The sequence below is a fragment of the Anser brachyrhynchus genome, assembly GCF_964034855.1.
Source record: "Anser brachyrhynchus genome assembly, chromosome: 9".
NCBI lineage: Eukaryota > Metazoa > Chordata > Aves > Anseriformes > Anatidae > Anser > Anser brachyrhynchus.
The window spans coordinates 26,577,235-26,598,187 of NC_137703.1; the positions used below are offsets into that span (position 1 = coordinate 26,577,235).

Sequence of the window (20,953 nt, forward strand, 5' to 3'; positions counted from 1 at the left end):
CCAAATTTTGAACTTAAATATGTTACAAGTAAAACAGGCATGAAATGACACTCTGGAAAAGTATTTGAAAATTTAGGGAGAAATTAATAGCTTTCATGCAGTTTCCTCAGCTTGTAAATGTGAATCTACCTGCAATTAGTACTGAGTTGCTACTGTAAACGTTAAATAAGCTACAGTCACCAGATGACTATTTGTATTAAATATAATTATTGATGGGAAGGGAAAAGTGTCTTTTCCCCCCTAATTTGAGAGTTTAAAGGTTTAACTAACCTGTTCCTATGAAAATCTTGAAATTTGGCCAAAGATACCAGGATATTATACACTTTTTTCCTGCATCTATATTTATGTCCTATGGAAAATATAACAGTTTCTTTCTGGAGCAGTTAACATAAAAGGCCTTGGTCAAGAGAAGCTTTTCTCTTGCAAAAGATAATCTGCCATCAAAGTAATAAGTTTGACAATCAAGTGGTCTAATTGATTGAACATTTACAAATACTTCATAATTAAATTTGTGCCAAACTGTGAAAAAGATTAATGTTCCGCTTCCCCAAACTGTTTCTTCGTTTCTTCCTTTTTTTTTTTTTTTGTGTGTGTGTGCATGTGTGAACTGAATCTTTGGGAACCCCTTCCAGTTGACGCATCATTGAGGTGGTTAAACACATTACACTATGGCAGTCTGTCACATCAGTGTTTCACACAGAGATACTGGACTTGACACATCTCTGGGAAAGGAAGTTAGACAATCCAGAGAGTCATGTTTCTTTTGAAACTTGAGATTTTGAGGACAGAACTTTCATCTACTTAATTCAGACTGCAGCAAGAAAACAAGATGTTGAAGTAATTATAATACAACTTTTTAAACATTAAAAATAATTTGCATGCAAATAATAGGGTCTTGTTGGTCCTGTCTATGGGTGGAAGTAACCAATGCTCTGAAAACTGCCCTTTCTATTTTGGTGAACCCCTCTAAAGTAGTTATGGCAGGACAATAGAGGGGATAGAATGTGACTCTCCAGCAAACAAAATACAATGCACTGCAATATTTTTATGCAGTAATGCCTTGAATGTTTTCACTAGCACATGAGCTCTTACCAGATCCTTTGGTGTCTGTGGAAATTTTGTCTACAACCAACCTTCTTGAGAGAGTGTTTCATTTGACTGCCAGGTGTTCTAATAGTCACATGAGAATTTGTAGTAGTTTCAGTGTTATATCTTCTATTTCCAAGCGAAAAACTGCAAGTTCATTAAAATACAAAGCTTAACTTCTGGAGCTGTGTAGAATATGCTCTTTTCCACTGGTATCAACAGCAAGAGAGGCAAAAGCAGGAAATTTTGGAACATTTAAGATGTCAGTATTCCTGTAATTACAAACAAAAAAAAAAGAAATAAATTATCTTTACCTTTTAGACTTTACCAGTATTCACTTGGTAATCTGCCATATGTATGAAACAAGAGTCCACTGAACATACACAAGATTGAATGAACCTTCAACTTTAACCAGAATGTACAACATCTTTTGTGTGGATTTTATCACCATAAATAAATAAATAAATAAAAGTCAAGATTATAAACAACTATGTTTCAGTGTTGTAGTGCAAGAGAGTTAGGAATAGGACCTGGAAATTCTACTTTTTTAGCTTTAATCAGCATACAATAATGTGGATGAGTAATTAATATGGAAACAAGGGTGAAGATGGATTGCCACAGTTTGAGGAAAAAAGAGTGCCATCTGGACAACATTGCCAGCTCAAGATTATATGCAAGTCTCAGTTATTTAGTTTTTGTCTGTGACAACAGAGGATATGACATATATTAAGTCTGACAATAAAAAGGCCATGTTCGCAATGCTTAATATCAGATGATGCTTGAAAATATGACACTAGCTTTTATTATATGCATTGCATGCATTGTTTCTATTATTTAAAACTTTGTCAGAATCAAATTCATGATTTTAAGCACCTTGGGGTTAATAATAGCATTTGTTGAAACTTCTAAAACTTGCTACACTTCAGTGTGCTTATAGAGCTTTTGTGCACGGAATGATGGGTACTAAAATAAACTTAAATCTTCAGTGGATTCTACAGAATACCTTTTATTTGAATACTCCATGGCATCCTTGATCCAAATCTCATATCAGATTCATTCTCTCCCTCCTTTCATCTCAGAATCTCCTGCAAATAACCCTTCCACACTGGCAACAGCTTTCTTGTGATAAAGTCCTGCTTTTTACAATGTCCATCTCAGATCTGATTTTATACTGTGTTCAAGGCGTCATAGTGTTCTCTAAGATTTACACAGCTGTAGCAAACAACTTCAAAAATAACCACTTGATTTACCCCCAAATGCTCAAATTCTTCATCATGGACAGAAGAATCAAACACATTTAAAGGCCCTAGGGTCATGATGGTTTTTAATATAACATGCTAAAGTATGCATTAAAAAAAAAACAACTCTATTTCACCAATGCCTTTTCATCTGATCTCCACCTTCCGCCCTGTCTTTCATGCACTTGAAGAAACCACCACTACCAGAAGGGCAATAAATGACCACTGAGGAAAGCAAAAGAGGTGCTAAATTAACACCAAATTGACAGCTGACAGTTCTTCTCAGACTTTGCTATGGGCAGAATACTTATTCACCCTAGTTAATACAATCTTTCATGAGCTCCTATGAAGTTATAGATAATTTTTTTAACCCTCTGATTTCAGTCCAATTCCCAATTCCCTAAAGGATAAGGCCTAAACCTTCATAATACATGAATCTTAATTCTGATTTGAATTGTGAATGTCTTCTTTCCCTTTTACCCCAGCCCAGGATTCATTTTCCATGAACGAAATTCCAGGGAGAAAAAGTGCTTCTTTTTCCACAGCGACTTATGCTCATGCAAGGTGTTGTGATTTAACCCGGCTGGCAGCTAAACACCACACAGCTGCTCGCTCACCCTCCCCCCTCCCTCTCTGGGATGGGGGAGAGAAACGGGAAAGTGAAGCCGGTGAGTTGAGGTAAAGACAGTTTATTAAGACAGGAATATAATAATAACAATAATAATAATGATAATGATAATAGTATTAATAATAATAATGTGTAAGAAAACAAGTGATGCACAATGCAATTGCTCACCACCCGCTGACCGATGCCCAGCCTATTCCCGAGCAGCCGCCCCCCCCCCCCCCCGGCCAGCCACCCCTATATATTGTTTAGCATGACGTCAGATGGTATGGAATACCCCTTTGGCCAGTTTGGGTCAGCTGTCCTGGGTCTGTCCCCTCCCAGCTCCTGCTGCACCCCCAGCCTGCTTGCTGGCAGGACAGAGCGAGAAGCCGAAAAGTCCTTGGCCTGGTGTAAACACTGCTCTGCAACAATTAAAACATCAGCATGTTATCAGCGCTCTTCTCATCCTAATCCAAAACATAGCACCCTACCAGCTACTATGAGGGAAAATTAACTCTGTCCTAACTGGAACCAGGACACTAGGTTACTCAACCAGTTTGTGTTGAACTGAACACCAGAAAGGCAAACACCTTGGAGCAACTCCAGGGCTGCCCAGGGTACCTACGTCTCCCTAGAAGAAGAGGACGGGCTGGAAGTGGCACCAGCCAGCAGGCACTCTGCATATATCCTCGTCAGCTTAGACAAGTTCCATGTAAGTTAAAATACAGCGAATTCATAAAGTGGGGCTTCATCCCTTAATGGGGACACAGACCTTGTCCGAGTCTCATCAGCTCAGTAAAACAGCCCGTTTCTTTGCCAAATTGCCTTATAAGGCCACAGCAGGGTCTGGATTTACCCATTACCACAGGGCTTAATGACCTCAAGCACAATGCTGAATTACACCTCCAATTGTAATTTCCATCTGATTAAGCACTGAAAAATGCAGAAGGCTGGATACATATATACAACACTTGTAAACGGAGTAACACATTGAGCATGCAGTATTTAACCCTCACTCAACACAACTCATGATTATTTACTGAGGCGTTCAGAAAGGAATGTGTTACTACAAAGCTACAGAACTGAAGAAACTGTTCTTTAACAAAAAGAAAAATATAAAAAATTACAAGTAAATAAAAATAAAATGAAGCACTTAGCAATAAAGTTTTAGAAAACCTATCACTGAAGTGATCTCATGAAGCAACTACTCCCACTTCCCAAACCAAAGTCTCACCAAAGTCATGACTGTGCAAGTAACTACTCAGGAATAGGAAGAATGGGTTCAAAGCTATGTGTTTGGCCTTAGCCTAAAGCAAAATAAATGCAAACTTGACAGAGCTCCATTTGCAAAATACTCATCAATTTTACTATTGTTGCAAAAGTGTCTACAGTTCAGCCAAATGATCATCGACTAGTCTAGAAGTTTATCTAAACTGGGCATCACAGTCATTAAAAAATTCAGTGCAAATGAGAGGTAGGGTATGGCTGCAGAACAATACTACCATTTTTAAATTACTAAAATAGAGCTTTGAGTTATAATAGGAACCAGAGCTAAAAGCTGAATGCCAGTCTTTTGTTTTGTTTTGTTTTAAGCTTTCATGTTGACCTCTGCTCTACACAAACTTAAATCTGTTTTACATCAGAAGCTGCAGGGACAAGAGAGTACATGGGAAAAGAACATGACTGGGAGTTTAGAGAGGACTGGCTGGATTTCTGAGCTCCAGTGGGATTGGTGACATAACTAAAAAGCAACAAACAGCAGGTGAGAGGAAGGATTTAAATATAAATAAGGACACTTTGAAGCCATAGGTTTTTATTGATCACTTTCACATTTACAAATCAAAGTCACTGTTTTTTAGAAAAATATGTAACTAAGAAAGAATCCAAAAGCCACAAAATACCAGGCAGAGAAAGAAAAGATATTAAAGAAAAGTAAAGACATGGAATAGTGTTGATATATACTCTCTTGCCTAAAAAAAACAACTAAATACCCTATTTTCTTTAATTAAAATTCACTGAATTATTTAAGGATTTCTGACTGAATTAAATATTAAATATTGAAGACACATCAAGATCTGACTAGTGGTGTGATTAGTGGTTTACGTAGTTATCAAGATCTGCCCATTTGGACCTGAATTCAGCCTCTAATTAGAAAAGTTATTAGAAATTCAGTCCCATAAATTCAGCATATACATACTCCATGCTTTAAAATGGTTAAATATATTAATTTACACAATTCATCCATTAATAAAAGACCAAGCTTCTTTTTTTTTTCTTTTTTTTTCAGTATTCAATATATTCAGAGAGACTATGACCACATAAATGGCCATGGTTTAACAGATAGCTTTTGCTGTCATACTAAAGGTGCTGTTCACGCTCTATCCGTGGGATCAGAGTTCAAATAGCAGTGCATTCAATCTGGAAGAAAGTGGTGTTTACAATAGAGTAGTAATAACAGTTGCAGATAACAATCTGAAAAGCTGAAACCACTGAAACATGATGGCTTGCAGTTAGAAAATATTTGTGTGTTTTACCAGAATGTAACCCATTACCCTGCTGACTGGGAAAAATAAAAATCCAGTAGGAAAACACAAAATTAGATCAGAGCTCTCCTAAATGAAAAGAAATCCAGTCTTGCTGAACTGAAATGTGATCATTCGGATGGCATTTCTATCAGCTCATTCATTTAAAACTCAATGTAATGCTATGTTAGAGACTTTGCCTTAACAAACACTAATGTGTGTACGTGCAGGTTGGCTCACAGGGGCAGGTCCATTAGCAGGTCTGAGCAAACCGGCCTCTGTGGGGAACCCACAACTACCCATTGCAAACAGAGGCACAGATTCACCAGCTTTAGGCAGATAGCTGAGGTACTGGAGACAAAGTCTTACCACCTCGCAAAAGATGTCCAGTTTGTCATTGGCAGTGACCAAAAGTGGTTGCCTGGGAATTAGTGCAAGAAAGGAACTGTAGCAAAATTTAGCATTTTTTTCCCAGGAAACTCTTCCAGCCTCCAAAAATTTGCATCTCAGAGACTTCCTATTAGTCATCTTTAGTGGATTTCTCTTCCGTAAACTTGTCCTGTGCCCAATGAATCTTCACAAATGGTCAGTTCCCAAAACACACGGGGACATCACAGTCAGCACATGGCCATCCGCCGCATGCAGAACTCAGTCTGCTGAGTCTGCAAATGCTGTCTTCATTAAATGCCCACACTTTCGGTATCAGAAAAATTGTGGGCACTTCTACCTCACCACATCAGTCATGATCTTCTAAAGTTTTTACATATCTCCCCTGCGTATCTTCCCAGCTCAGTTTCTCAGTCTGAAGAATCTGGTTTATGCAGCTATTCTTGGAGGGCTTTTCCAACCTTGTCTATGATTCTATTCCTTGTATAACGTATGTGAAGTCAGGACTCCATGCATCCAAGGTTGCCCTTCTGCTTCTCTTCCCGGGGGAGGGTTTTCACACACCTTCCCCTTGTGTGAAGGATTCAGCTTACTCATGTTGAATATTTCTCTTTTGTTATTGTTGTTTGTTTTGTTTTCCTCATAGAGAAAAGAGGAAGCCTTAATGACTGTTCTTTTTATCTAAGACCTAACTTAGATGTCAGGCTGGTGTTTTGAAGAAGGAAGAGTTAGATCAAATTTTACTAAATTTATCAGGTGAAGAGCTGAGTGTTTCTGTTTAGCAAGACAGAGAAATTCATGCTATTAATGGTTGCTATTTGACAGTGGTTTCTTTTCAGTACATGAAATAAGAAAGCAGAGCCAGTTCATTATGAAGATAGTAAAAGTTATAATAAAGCCAATATAGGCTGAATCCTACAATTGCATGTGGGAAATGTAACGTATGAAAATGCAACATCAAAGAAAAATGAGCAGAGAATGGAGAGCAGAGAAACATGTAATGAGACTAGTCAGACTAAAGTCTAAGAAAATTGGTTAAGGATTACAGAACTTTGGAAACGGTATCCTACAACATAAGTAGAAAATGGACTGAAAAGAATGAGACCCAGTCAATCTGTAATTATATTATAAGGACCTGAATAATTTTCCTCATTTTTCAGATGGAGAAACTGAGGCTCTAAGAGACACAGTAGTGACTGTTTCACTTGGAACAGCTCAAGAGATCTGGGATTAGACCCACCCCAACTTGTGTTTTGCCCACAAGTCTCTTCCAAATATTTTTCATATTAACTCTGGGTCTAGACAGAACCTAATAACCTGTCAGTGTGAAATTATTAACTCTCTTAACAGCAAAGGCAAGACGTGGGGTTTGTGGCCCAGTATAAATTCTTGCTGTTTGTGCAGTGTTAAATAAGTCAGTTGATCAATGGTGCTCTGATGATTTATTAACATCATGCTGCCAATGAGAACTCATGCTGAAACTTAAGATGGATCAAAATTAATTGTAAAATATTAAGGTGAATATTTATCTTTCAAGGACTTATAGAACCAATTGTGCATTTATAATATATTAACATAGAAAGCAAAATGCATCTGAATAATAAGGACTGTATCCCTTCCACCAGTTCAAAGCACTACCAACAGCACTAATAGCAAGCAATTGTTTTATCATGTTTTCTTGCAATTCCACAAAAATGGCTTGATATCCCAGTGTCGGAATCAATTCTGATGTTGCGAACTAAGTATCTTTGTTTTTCAAAAGACAAAAAAAAAAAAAAGCCCTAAATCTAATTTCAGTTGGATATGAGTACATTGCTTTCGCATTTCAATGAAAAAATCTAAACGGCATGAATTCCTCAGTGAACAAAATTTGGGTATTATTAAAACAGATTAAAAAAAACACTGCAAAAAGTATTTTTTCCTCTCATGAAAGATTCACAATGCCACACTGCCTTGGTTGGTATGATTATTTCTAAAATTTGATTAATGATTTATGCCTCATTTAGGGTGATGCTGTACCTGCCCGGTACAGATTTATTTAGCAGCAGTCTGCTATACCAAGAGACTGCTGTTCTCCTTTTCTTTTATATATCCCTGGGAAACTGGTCCATAAACAATTACCATGCACTGAAAATCATATGGATACCAAGCAGAGCTTATCTTATGAGCCTTTAATTATTTGCACTGCCATTAACTTTGGTGTATTTTTACAGTTCAGATCCATACCTTTTAAATTAGAAAGAATTGTATGAGGAATCTGGTGCCATATTAAGAGTTAAAATATTTGTTATTATACTTCGGACTTACCCAGGCTTTCATCTGAGATGCTTACTGTGGTCAAGTATTATCTTTCCCATTTCGCTCTCTAAGAACCTGAACCACAGACAGACTGAGCGCCTTCTAACACCGTTGGCAAATAGTGCAGACCATAAGAAGCAGATATACAGAGCAAAACAGTTGACACTGAGGACGAAAACCCTACATTATAAGCATTTCTTTAAAAAACAAACAAACAAAAACCAAACAAAAACCAACTTTGGACTAGATCTTGTCTGATCCCACAGACTGGGTGCCTATTAGTAGCTGGACTCCACCAAGATGTAGTCCTGGAGCACGTCGGCTTTACTTTTATCCAAAACTAATTCCGGTTTATGTAACCGAGACAGTTCCTCAACATGAATGAGGGCACAAAAAGTGGAGATAATCATCATTACAATGTCAGCTGGACAGAGCCTGATTCAAAGCCCTGTGGAGTCAGCAGTGAGGTGAGAAGAGGGCACTTTCCAGAAGCTTCAGTAAAACTATTTTTTGGCCACCAGAATTAATCATTTGGTTGACACATCTCCTTGGCTAGGCCTGCATAGATACAATCCACAGCTCCTGGGTTCATATTCTGCCTGAAATCCTGCAAAACTTGCTTCATACCACACATCATATCGTGCATTAAAACTATCCACATGACAGGCAGTCTTCCAGAGATAACAATAATCTTCAGGTGATGCCAACAATTTGTACTTACTGGTTGTGTGAAGTGCTCTGCTGAGCCCAGCCACTCCACACAGTCTGCTGAGCAGCAAGAATAACAGTCTCCAACTCTGCTATCCTCTGTCAGCTTTCTTAACTGTTTCAAGAAATTAGTTCTAAGGACTTTGCTATAACATTTACATGAAAAGACAATGTACTTTCTAGCTCCCTGATAAATGTATTAGATTATACTCACACATCATATGCTAGGAGACTACTTGCATATCTCAGATACCAGGGAGTTTTCCATGCTTCCAGGATTCAGAAATCTGGGAAAGCAGTAAAATTTAGATTTCCTGAGTCAGCCTCGGTGGATTTCCATGCCTGTGTAAAGAAAATGAACATTGAGTTTTGTTTGTCATCAGAGACTTGCTCTATCTGTGATGAGAACAGGATAACTGGGTGGTCCTGTGCAGACCCATGAGCTGGATTCAATGATCCTAGTGGGCCCCTTCCAACTCAGGATATTCTGATTTTTCCACTGTTAGCTTTACTTTGGATAGACAAGGAGAAAAGAAATTTAAAGCTAGAGAGAGACAGAAGTCAAAAAGTATCAGAAAAGCTCCAGACCAAAAATCTGAAAGAATCTCAGTTTCATATAAAGAGGCAGCAGATTAGTTTGTTTACTCTGTTTTGACTTGAGGGATTTTCCTTCATGTGAACAAAGCATACCCGAAACATGCCCCTTCTGAGGATTTTCACCCAGTCAATGTTTCAGTCTAATGTAGACCATAAGAAATCTGGCCCTGAGTATTGTCCTTATACCCCAAAATTTCCAAGGTCTGGAAAAAATTTTTGAGTTTTACATTGAGTTTTGATTTACAAAGGTTTGCATGTGTATGCAGGGCTTTTTATACAGAGATCCATTCCAAAGCAGGTTAAGGTACCTACATGCTATGTAGACATAGCTGTTGAGGCTTTTTTTTTTTTTTTAAATCAAAGAATACAAAAGTATCATTTAAAAGTTGACAAGGATTTAGGACCTATTTTTTAGCCCCTTATGCCACCAATTGCTACCTTGTACCTAATAAAATATAGTAGAGCAATTCAAGTTGATCTGCAGGCACTATAACTCCTACTTCAAATCTACCTAAATACAAAAAGTAATAAATTACAGTGAGTGATCCCTGCTTTTTAACTGGCATTCCAAGTCCATTTGCCTTTCTAATGTATTTTGAAAAAGATAAATGCTCAACACTTAAGCTGCACATAAGCTTCTTGCTCCTTTATATTATTCTCAATAAATAAAAATATAAATGCTTGTGGTCATGCAATTTGACCTTTGAGTACATGGCACTATAAATCTAGTCATGATGCATTTCCCTTGAAAATAAATAAAACCTTTTATTTTAAAAATCCAGGACAAAAAGGTTCTTTCTTAAGGACATAAACACCTAATAATCTGAACAGAAACTTAGCCCAAAAAGTAAAGACGGTAAAAGCAACAATTGCTCCAGGACATGCATACTAACTGGATAAATGTTCTCCATGCCAGACAGAAAGCAAGCCCTTAGATAGGAAATTCTATGGGACAGAACTGATCTATCCTCAGCCTAGAGCACCATGCCAGCATTACCTGGTACTTTGTATTTATTGCAGGCAAATTTGGTATGGAACTAGTCCTCTGTATATCCCTCCTCATATTTTCTTGCGATTCGTATTCTTCCAATACCATTTCTTGTCCTCTGCTTTTATGATTCCTATCATACTAACATCAAATCTCCATTTCTTACCTGTCAATATCTCTACTATCTTGCAAACCATTCCCTTTAAGTTCACTCTTACTCTTTTCACAGTGGCAGTCCTCTCACTCAGGATGCCCCTTTTTCTCCAAGGTTGTCATTTTCTGTAGAAAACCCCAAGGGAAACTATGCATTTCCTGAATATATCATAACAAAAAGTCTCTGGTCTCTCTCTGTTTTTTTTTTGATATGCATATGGGTACTATAATATTTGTATATATACTATTTAGTCACGTCATCACAGGAAATTCCTTAAGGTGTAACCGGCACCTACCTATATTCTCCTCCATAACATTAAATTGTCATAAGCTCTTTGAGTTTAACTATCACCACTTGCCAGTCACTGCTTTTAGTTTTTAATATGTTAAACATATTAACACCATTTGCACTCTAAGCACTAAGAGCACACAGAGATGTTTACTTTCCATACATAATTGTGTTTAAGATAAAAATAAATTGAAGAAAAATTAAGAATAAAAGAAGCAATAAAGGATTTTCATGAACAGGATCAAATAAAAAGTATATAAAGGAATATCTGTATTGTTTTGATTACTCACACTATTCCGATCTTATGTCCTCTGCTTCACAACAGAAATCATTCTCTTGCTCTAACTGAAGTTGCCAAAATATAGTCTTCATCAACATTGATTCAACACATCATCATCTAAAACAAGGTGATAAAGCTGGTATTTATATCTATCAGGGGACTGACTACAGATGATGACAACAACCATCTCAAAAGGTATAATTCTCTGCCAGTGTGTATCAGTATTTTTCTTAATTATTTCTGACATTTTATCTATTACTCCAAGGACTTTCTCAGAGGGTGGAAATAAAGGGAAAAAAATTGCTTTTGTGCCATAGATGAAGAAATACATCTTCTGCAAGTAATTCCCAGAAGAAATCTTGGAAATCTTATGGGGTCAGGAAAGAGGTAAGAAAATAGTATTTGTCACCCTTGCTGAACTGGTCACCTAAACTTTACAGTAGCACCTGTGACTTATCTGCCGCTCCTCAGGCAGGAAGAAAAGTGAGAATAAAGAAGTATATGGGGGAAAAAAAGAGCATCATGAAAGTAAGTATCACCTGGCAACCTGCCTAAAGCTTTTGGTCTTTGAGCTACTTATCTCCTGTTTCTCCATTCCTGATGTCCATTCACTTCAGTTATCAGAAACCATACACAGCAAAAATGAAAAACCATATAGCTGAGGTTATGGCAAGGACAAAAATGCACCAAGCTTAGGACCAGCAAATAATGTTTGAGAGTAGCCGGGAGAAAAATTTTCCAGCTGACGAATTGTACAGATGCAATACGAGTGACCAATGTTCACTATCTACAGAGAACAGTAAGATTAGATGAGTCACAGGCAGGCAGCTCACAAAACCGAAAGATGCCTTGAAAAAAGCACACAAAAAAGCTTGTTATAAGTCACTGCTTTTGACATGAGTTTGATGCAGAAAGGACAACAAGTTGCAAAGAGCAACTTGTCATAGAGCCCTAAAGACATTTCAAACACAGTTGGCTGCTTAGCTTAATGACACCATTATTAAATTCAAGATAAGTAAAACAGGCTATAGCAGACACGAGCTTCCTGTTCTTATCTTAAAAACCAGAAAACACTGCAGCTGTCCCAGAGCACTATATAAAAAAAAACTCATCATCTGGTTTCCAGCCTTGGAGCTAGTTTCTGCATAGTCTTCTCTCACCCTCTGAATCCTCCATCATCCTCTGTTGATGACCCACCGGCATGAACATAGTGATCAAAACATGACTTTCACATAGTTGGTGGACCTGTTTTATATTGCATTACATGGATACGAATCAAGTTAATAGCACTCCATGGAAGCTCATATGTATAGAAATATATTGCTAGGTATAACAGTGTTTCTAACAAGGGTTAGGACATACCAGGAGCATGTGAATTATTCAGCATTTAACAGAATGAAACACGTAAGTTTCAGATATTCACTGGTCAGGTGGTTTGTCCTTATTCTACACTCAATGAGAAATGAAAAATGACTTTCTCCCCTTCTTCTAGTGTTGGCTACATGGTGGCCTGCCTTTAAGAAGGCATTTACTGCCTACCTCTGAGAGAGAGAAGAGGAAGGGTGAGTGATTTTCATGCCCTGGCACTCATTGTAGGCTGTTTAATTTGTCAGGACTACTAGGCCATGGTTTTGTGCTTTGACAGGTTTTTGTTATTCCTGCTAATCCCATTTCTGTTGTGTAATGTGCGTGGCAGCATCTGGTGACAACAGAATAGAACACCTAATTGTGAATGAATACAGAGCGCCCTGTTCTGCCACATTGCCTGTTGCATTATTTTTGCATTTTTATGGCTGAGGGTGGGCTTCCAGGAGCTGCAAAGCAGACAGCCCATCGTTGTAATCAAATTTGCCATTTGCATGTGTGTGTTCTCAGCAGCCTTCATGCTTCTACGGCCCCCAGGATTCCCTGACTTTGGCTTTCTGGCTCCCTCTTCTGAGTAGAGAGGATGATCATACCTATTTATTAAACAACCTCTCTTTACAATTAAGTCACAATATGAAGCCGACGGTTTTAAGTGCATTTGGGTGTGACTGAAGTGAGCAGAAGGTGGGGTGGGTGGATGCAAGACCTGCACGACTGCTGCCCCCACCCATAGCACAGCTTCACTCACTTGCTGGACACAAGGACCAGCCGCTGCCCGCAGATCCCCTTGCCGTCTGAGCATCTATTTATCTGCTCCACCTGTTCTGATATTCCAGTGGCTCACTGACTCCAAGTCCTATTCCACTTTGCCACTCAATGCATACAGGGCATACAGAGCAAGCATGGGAACTCTGGGCTATGCTCAGTATTGCTCATGTAGACAAGCTTAGCTCCTTGTAGAGTACAGTGACTATAAAAGCTCCCAGAAGGCAAGACTATATTATGTTTTTAAACAGTGGTCTTCCAGACTTCAGAGGAAGGAGTGGAGTTCGATAAATTTTTTAAAAAAAATTTCCTGAGAGTAGATTACTGATTTAATCAAATTCTTACACAAATACTCTCCTGATAGGATGATCAGATGGCTTCACCTCTGTGTGACCTAAACTGGTTCCAACTAATATTGGTATAACAGCAAAATGCCCTCACTTAGAATGAAAAATGTCTGAAAATATCATTTTGGAAGAAGCTTGGATCATGGCTGACAATTGGTGTGATATAGTTACCTAAAACATGCACAGATCAGAGTGGTATTGAGTTTGACAAAATGGACCAAGGCTATTATTTTATAGAACAAAATATTTTGAAAAGAATGATAAACCTTTCTGTCAAGAGGTCTCTATGTATTTTCAGCTTAGATTATTATCAGTCACAACCACAAGTATTGCATAGCAAGACCGAAAAAATTTACTGCCAAAATCAATCTTCCAGAAACTGTCAAAAGATTAATTAAGACAAAGCTCTAAAAACCCAGAGATCTGAAATACATGACTGACAACATCAAAGATAAAAACTTTAAGGAGGGTGTCCAGAATTACCAATTAAAATGCAGACTAGAATTTTCTCCTGTAACACAATTTTTCTCTCAGTAAACTACACAGCTCTTCTGTATTTACCACAATGATACAGAATCAAAACATGAAACCTGTTGGATATGGCAACCTAAAAAAGATCTAAGGCTGGTATAAAATTTAACTGTTTATTCACACATTTTTTTTTTAATCTCGTCTGTATTATAGGATGTTGAATTTACTAAGTTTAAAAAAGGTGGTCAAGCAGTAACAGTAAATGTGAAAGCAGTTTCAGGACTGAAGCATGAAGCAGCATACAACTCACAAATGAAACTAAGATCTTGTCTTACACTTTCTCTTATCTGCTACAGTTCAATTCTAAACTGAGTTCTAAAGAAAAATAAGATAGTGTGAAAGCAAAATATTTATCTATGCTATGCATACAAAATAGGGAAGCAAGGGAGAAATGTTCCTCCTTATCAAAGACTTGTATTAGATGTATCCTTCTTCTAAGCATCTGTGGACAAGTTCCCCTGAAAGGATGCCTTTCATCAACTATGGGAGCTGTTATTCGTTATCATCATCTGTTTATAATCAATGAGAACAGTTGAATGCTCAGCACTCTTGAAAACCAAACCAATTATTTAGGTCAGTAGTTTTTAACCTTTTTATATTTGTAGACTCTTAAGCATTTTCCAGTGGATGTGAGGTTCTGTTAGAAATTTTGCTCATGTAGATAGCTGTCACTTTATCTGGCACTTACAACAAACTGTCTAGAATTTATCCCTTCCCCTTGCATCACTTTAAGAAAATACTCTTAGTCTCTAAGAAAAAAAAATACCACATTAATCAAACAAATATATTTTTGCCTAAATTAAAAAAAAAAAAAAGCATGCATGAATCCAAGCATTTTAGTCACCTTGATAAAACATGCAAGTAAAATTTCCTCAGTTTGTATCTAAAAGTCACACAAATTATTTTGATTACAACCCAGGAAGGATGCAGTTCTGCTGGTATTGCCCTCAGCTGGCACAAGCAGTTGGTGCTATGCCCCAGTCCTCCTGATCCTGCTTATTGTGATCAGTGAATTGTGCTGTGGATCCAAGAATGATCAAGGGGGACAAACACCTTTAAATCAAAATTGCTCTCAAAAAGTACTTTTGTGACACTGTATCCCAATAGCATTGTTCATACTACAATTCTCCAGAAAATTTTGAACATGGTTTTGAACAGAGAGGGAGGGAGAAGATTACAGGCAAGCAAGAGACAGCCCCAATTCCCTAATTCGGTCACAACAGTACAAATTAAACGGTTCCAACTGCATCCAATATGTGACTTTATATTCCTAATCGTGCAGTAGAACAAATGTGAGACAGATTGGGGCTGCCTTACGAGGGAGCATTGGCTGAGATCTGGCCATGCAAGCTTCTGCTGTCCCACCTAAAGGTACCTTCCACCTTTACTGGAGACCAGTAGCAGCAGAAACTGTTTCAGGAACACAGGCTGTGTGCTAGGATCATTCTGCTCAGAAACAGCACTGTGTCAAATAAGAATTGCTACAGCAACCACTCATGAACACAGACTGAACAGACAAGACAGCTGTTTGCAAGAATTTAAAAAAATATCTAATGCCATTTTACTGCTTATTATAATTACTGGAATACAGAGATTGCATATATTTTACTGTATCTTCACTAAACTACTGTGGACATATTTGTACAGACACTGTGTCTAATGCAGAGTTGCATTTAACAGAGCAGGCTCTTAAGTTTCCCAATCAGTTCAACCTCTGGCCTCTTAAGCAACCAAGGAGAATACCTACATCAGCTCTGTGGGGGCTTTGGTAATCCCTAACACAAACCCCCTGGGAAATGCTCTGAACCAACAAACTCATTTCACATGTTGGAAGCCACCAAACAACTGGAGCACTACTTTAGCAAAGTAGCTGCTGAAAAGTTCCTACAGGAAAAGCAGGCTGGGGAGGGGGGAAGAACTATCCTGGTTTTAATGAAAACAAACAAACAAAAACAACCGACCAACCAACCAACCAAACAAACAAAACACTTTAGGCCTGACTGCTGTATTTAAATTAAATCTATTTGCTTTTTACACAGTTGAATAGATGCTTTTTAATTATTGCTAATTGTTTAAGATATTGTTGTATGCCCCTGAAGATTTAAACAGAATAAATTTAATTCCTTTAAAATCTCCTTCAGCTACAAGCAATACAGTAAGAAGCCCCATAGGTATGGCAGTAAAAATAACCATAAAGGCATAAGCATTTAAATGAGGAGAGCATGGAATACTTCCCCATAAAAAGAGAAAAGAAAAGAAAAGAAAAGAAAAGAAAAGAAAAGAAAAGAAAAGAAAAGAAAAGAAAAGAAAAGAAAAGAAAAGAAAAGAAAAGAAAAGAAAAGAAAAGAAAAGAAAAGAAAAGAAAAGAAAAGAAAAGAAAAGAAAAGAAAAGAAAAGAAAAGAAAAGAAAAGAAAAGAAAGAAAAAAGAGAAAAGAGAAAAGAAAAAAGGATTAAAAGCTAAGACAAGAAAAAAATAAGAAAAAAAAAGGTATGTGTTTTGGAGACACAACAAGCAAACCATGAAACACACAGTTGAAACATTTAGGATGACTAAGAAAAAGGTCTATGTTCACTTGTTAAGGAATGCGCTAAGGCAGACTAAAGCATATGAATGGCCCTTTCACAGGTCACAGATTCTATTCAGTTCTTGGACATTGTTATTATCCAACAGAAATAGATGGGCCTAATTAATATTCTGAACATACCTGAGAGTACATTCTTAAGGAAATCATCCTCTGGTGGTTTAGGTTTGTCGTGTTTTGGGGTTTTGTTTTTTGTTGGGGTTTCTTGGGTGCTATGTGCTTTTTGGTTTTGTTTTTAACAAACAGCAGACATTACAAATAGCTTCTGGTTAATAAAGTATAAACATAATTTTAGTGTTAAAAGTTTAATAAACAGTATACTTCTGAATATATTTGTTTATGCAAATACTTTTTTTTTTTTAATTTTAGTAAACAGTTTTGGCATGTAGATTAAAGCTGAACTGCAGACATTTTGCAAGCAATTATATTCTTGGCACTTTTCTGAACATAATATAACAATTACCACAGCAACTGCATTTTTATCAGAGCACTCCAAGCACGCTGCAGGTTAGTATCAGTGTTCAGCAACTTCAGATAATATTTCTAAGATGCTCATGTTTAGCCAATTTCAAATGTAGCAGGCAGCTTCTGCTATGAACTGAGTTCTGTGCTTTTAAGATAATGTGGTTATACAGGCCCTGATCTTATATATAGCTGGACCAATGTCCCCCTTACAAAATCCTGCTAAGCTTGACGGGAGTCAAGAAAATCAAAATGCAGGGCCAGCTCCACAGCAAGAAAGATGAACTCCGATGACAAAGTTAACTTTCCAAGGAGCATCACACACTGCACAACTAGGTTAGGATCCCAGCTCTCCTATGGTGTGATATTGGATGAGCCTTCCCCTTGTACAGCTTGTCTGTTTACATAATCAGTTTTGGAAAGCATGTGCTGTTGATGAGTGTTTGCCTGGTACACTGCCCTAAAATGATGTTGTTACTACCCTAATGTACCCTGGATTTTAAAGATACACAGTTTGGTTTCAATTATGTGACGACTGCTGAGCGATCCCAGAAAGAAATAACCTCATTTTTTGAGACTTGGTTCCTCTCACTGCTGACCCTTGCAGGAGTTTTGCTGTTGACTTCACAGGGAGCAGAAGCAGGCCCAGAAAATGGATAATCGCCCTGAGTCATCTGAACTGTATCACTGCATTTTGAATTCAGGACACTGCTTCAATACAGCGACTTGTTCTCATCTTAAATGTCTGGATGGCATACAAATATAGATAAAAGTAGATGACTAATTATCACATCTATTCTCAAGGCATGCATGGAGGGAAGCAGTAAAGAGGCGGGGAAGTTTGTGAGTTACTCCCACACATAAATCCTCTATGTGTCAATGGGTGAATAGACACTACTTTAATCTATTGTGCAAAGCTCTTTTATAACAACAATAAGCTGAAACAGAGAAAAGACTATATTAGAAAGGCAAATATCAAAATACATCACTACTAAAATGCTTGCAGGTAATCATGTAATTCAGTTCTGTAGTACACCCAGAAATAGGAGTCAAGTGTTTTGTACTCAAACCGTAATACGGCATATGTGGAAAAAAAAAATCCTATTGAAATAAATAGGCCTATTCATTTCAGAGACAGTGAAAAAGAGACGAACTTTCTTTGTCTTGCCACTTTAGGGCCCCTTGATAGCATTTTCCTTTTTTATTGTCTTTTAGATATAGATGCCCCTCTGCTTAAGTATCACCGAAGCTACTAGTAACAAATACCTAAATATATAACAGATGCGTAAGTGCATCTTGGGATAAATACATTATGGACAATTAACTGTCATCATACCCCTCAATTACATTTTCACCCGCTCCTGTAGTGTACACCTGTGGCTTGTTAGTAATGTAGTAAGTGTTGTAAAGCAACTCTAAGGTTCAAAGGTAGCTCTGCAAAAATCTGTTTTCCTCTTTTCTTAAATGTGCATTACACAAACAGAGAAACAAACACAAGCAAAAAAGAACACTACCTTTTCTTTTACCAGCTGACACTTGATCAAGTGAAAAATTTTAATTTTCCTGCTGTGTCATACAGGAAAGACCCTTTGCATGAAGTAGCAGGCCTAATTCTGATTTCACTAAGGTAATAATTAATCTAGAGAAGCAGCAAGTGAAACTCATTTTGGCACATTTTGTAACATTATTTTATATGTCACATTTCTCAGCTGTGAGGGGATAATATAATAATCACATACAGCATTTGAGATAATTTTGTAACGTGCATGATTTTTAATCAAAAGTAAAAGAAGTTATTAGAAACACAACTAAAACTGATACATATCTAGGCTACAGTATAACTGTCTACAGCTTTGCAAAATGAATATGTGTGTAAGTTAAAGTAGCTATTGGATATCCTTACTATAATCACACTTTAACCCATAATAGTTCCTGGAAGGATTATTTGTTGTTAAATATGTGAGCGGCATAATTCAGTAAGCTCTATATATGACATTGATGGAATGCCTGTAAAGAAAAATATTAAACAAAAGTATACTGTACAAATGGTCTTACAATTGTAGCTAGAAGCAAATCCAGCACAGCAATACTTGTTCTGGTTAATATCCCAGTGGCATTAATACGTATGTGTTACTGGTATATTTGTTTATGCTTTAGTTTTATATTATCAACATAAAGCTTTTTTTATTCCTCTCCTGTATGCTTCCAATGTTAGTTACTATCTCTGTTAACAACTCTGGGCTACTGCATTACTTGGGAAGGGAAACACAGACAATCTGAGGCTTTTCTGAGCTTCAGGAGGAAAGATAGGGTGAGCTTTGTAATCATTCACATCACTTTCCCAATATACAAGGGATGCCACCCAAAACCTCACATGCTGGATTCCAGCTGACCCATTCCAGCTGGCTGAAGCACCCTGGCTGCATCCAGCTGGGTTATCCGTCCTCACCTGCTCCCCACGCAGCAGACAACACCTTCTAGCCACTGAGAGCAGTGAGAGCACTGCCACCACTTCTGAGTGCTGCACCCTGCAAGTCCTGCGCCATGGCTCACTGAGCAAAGCTACTCTCACAGAGTTCCCTCACCAGCCAGAAGAACAAAACGTAATCATTCTTTCTGGTTCAAAACTTTCTCAACAGACAGGACATTACTAGTCATACTTATGGTACCAATCCAGAACAAACCAGGCTATTGTGAGTTGCCACCTACATTGTCACTGCTTTCCATCGGTCCTCAGTATTGATGGGTTGAATTATCTGAGTAAAACTAATCATACTCCTAGAGTGGGATTTCTTGTTGGAGCAGTGACAGTGAGATATCTACTTCCTCACCAATAAGTTTCAGCAGAGGTTCTTAATAATAGTTTTCTTTTTAGCAAAAGAAAGCCTTCAAATCTTCAGATAGTCTTTCTCAAATCAATCTCAAATTTATAAACGTAAAAGCCAACAACTTCATCCATATAATGAGCAGTGATGGCAGCTGACAGTTCTACAGCTTTTGGCAGCTTCCTTTAATCATGTTGTTAGTTCTTTGCTTGTCTTTAAAATGGTCTGTGAAGCAAAGCTGAAGGACAGGACAGCGAGGTATTTACAGATAACACTGAAGAACAGCATTTCATTCTAAGATGCAAGTGACTTACCTGAGAGGTTGGTATTTATTTATAGGCAAGAATCAAATATGCATGGCTCGATCAACATTGACGCAAGGACTGTCAAGTGGCAATGTTTCATTGTGTTCAAGCAGTCCTGTAAAGAACTGGGTTATCTGAATAAATGATAACAGCCACTGGCCAGTCAGCATAAGCTGTGAAGAGTTACAGCATCTTACTTTACTAAATCCATTGTTTCCACAAAGTTTAATCATAGTTGGCTGACACAAAACCAAATACAACCTGTCTTGCTTAGCAATGGCTGTCAGCTAATTTGCATTTTGCAATCATATATGAACAAAATATCACCAAACAGCCACTCTAAATGGGTAGGAGAAAGAGCAAGAGAACAGACAAATACAAATATTTGGAAAGTGTTAGCACTAGCTATATGAGGAAAATACTTAGTAGGAAAGGAAAGTATGGTTAAATTCAGGAAAACCTTCTGCTACGTGCTATATACAAATCCACCGATGTCTGGATGCCTCATTGCTTGGAAGAGTTTAAAAAAAAACCTGAAAGACCAGACCAAAGACCAGAAAAATGTGTCATGAGGAAAAATCCTACAAAATCCAGAACCTGGACTGGATGATCTAATA

General features: G+C 37.6%; 1 protein-coding gene across 6 annotated transcripts in view; it reads right to left on the reverse strand.

The window, feature by feature from the left end:
* The window catches only part of LOC308199573 (uncharacterized protein), a 132,089-nt gene that overhangs the window by 61,875 nt on the left and 49,261 nt on the right, over positions 1-20,953 (reverse strand). For 4 of the 6 annotated variants that reach the window (XR_013954706.1, XR_013954707.1, XM_080603929.1 and 1 more), the window contains 2 exons: positions 9,061-9,188; positions 1,093-1,358 (listed from right to left, as the gene is read on the reverse strand). The gene's annotated coding sequence lies outside the window, so the exon portion shown is untranslated. Of the gene's footprint in view, positions 1-1,092; positions 1,359-3,120; positions 3,283-8,147; positions 8,931-9,060; positions 9,189-20,953 lie in introns of those variants that run through there. The other 2 variants (XR_013954708.1, XR_013954709.1) reach the window with 2 other exon arrangements.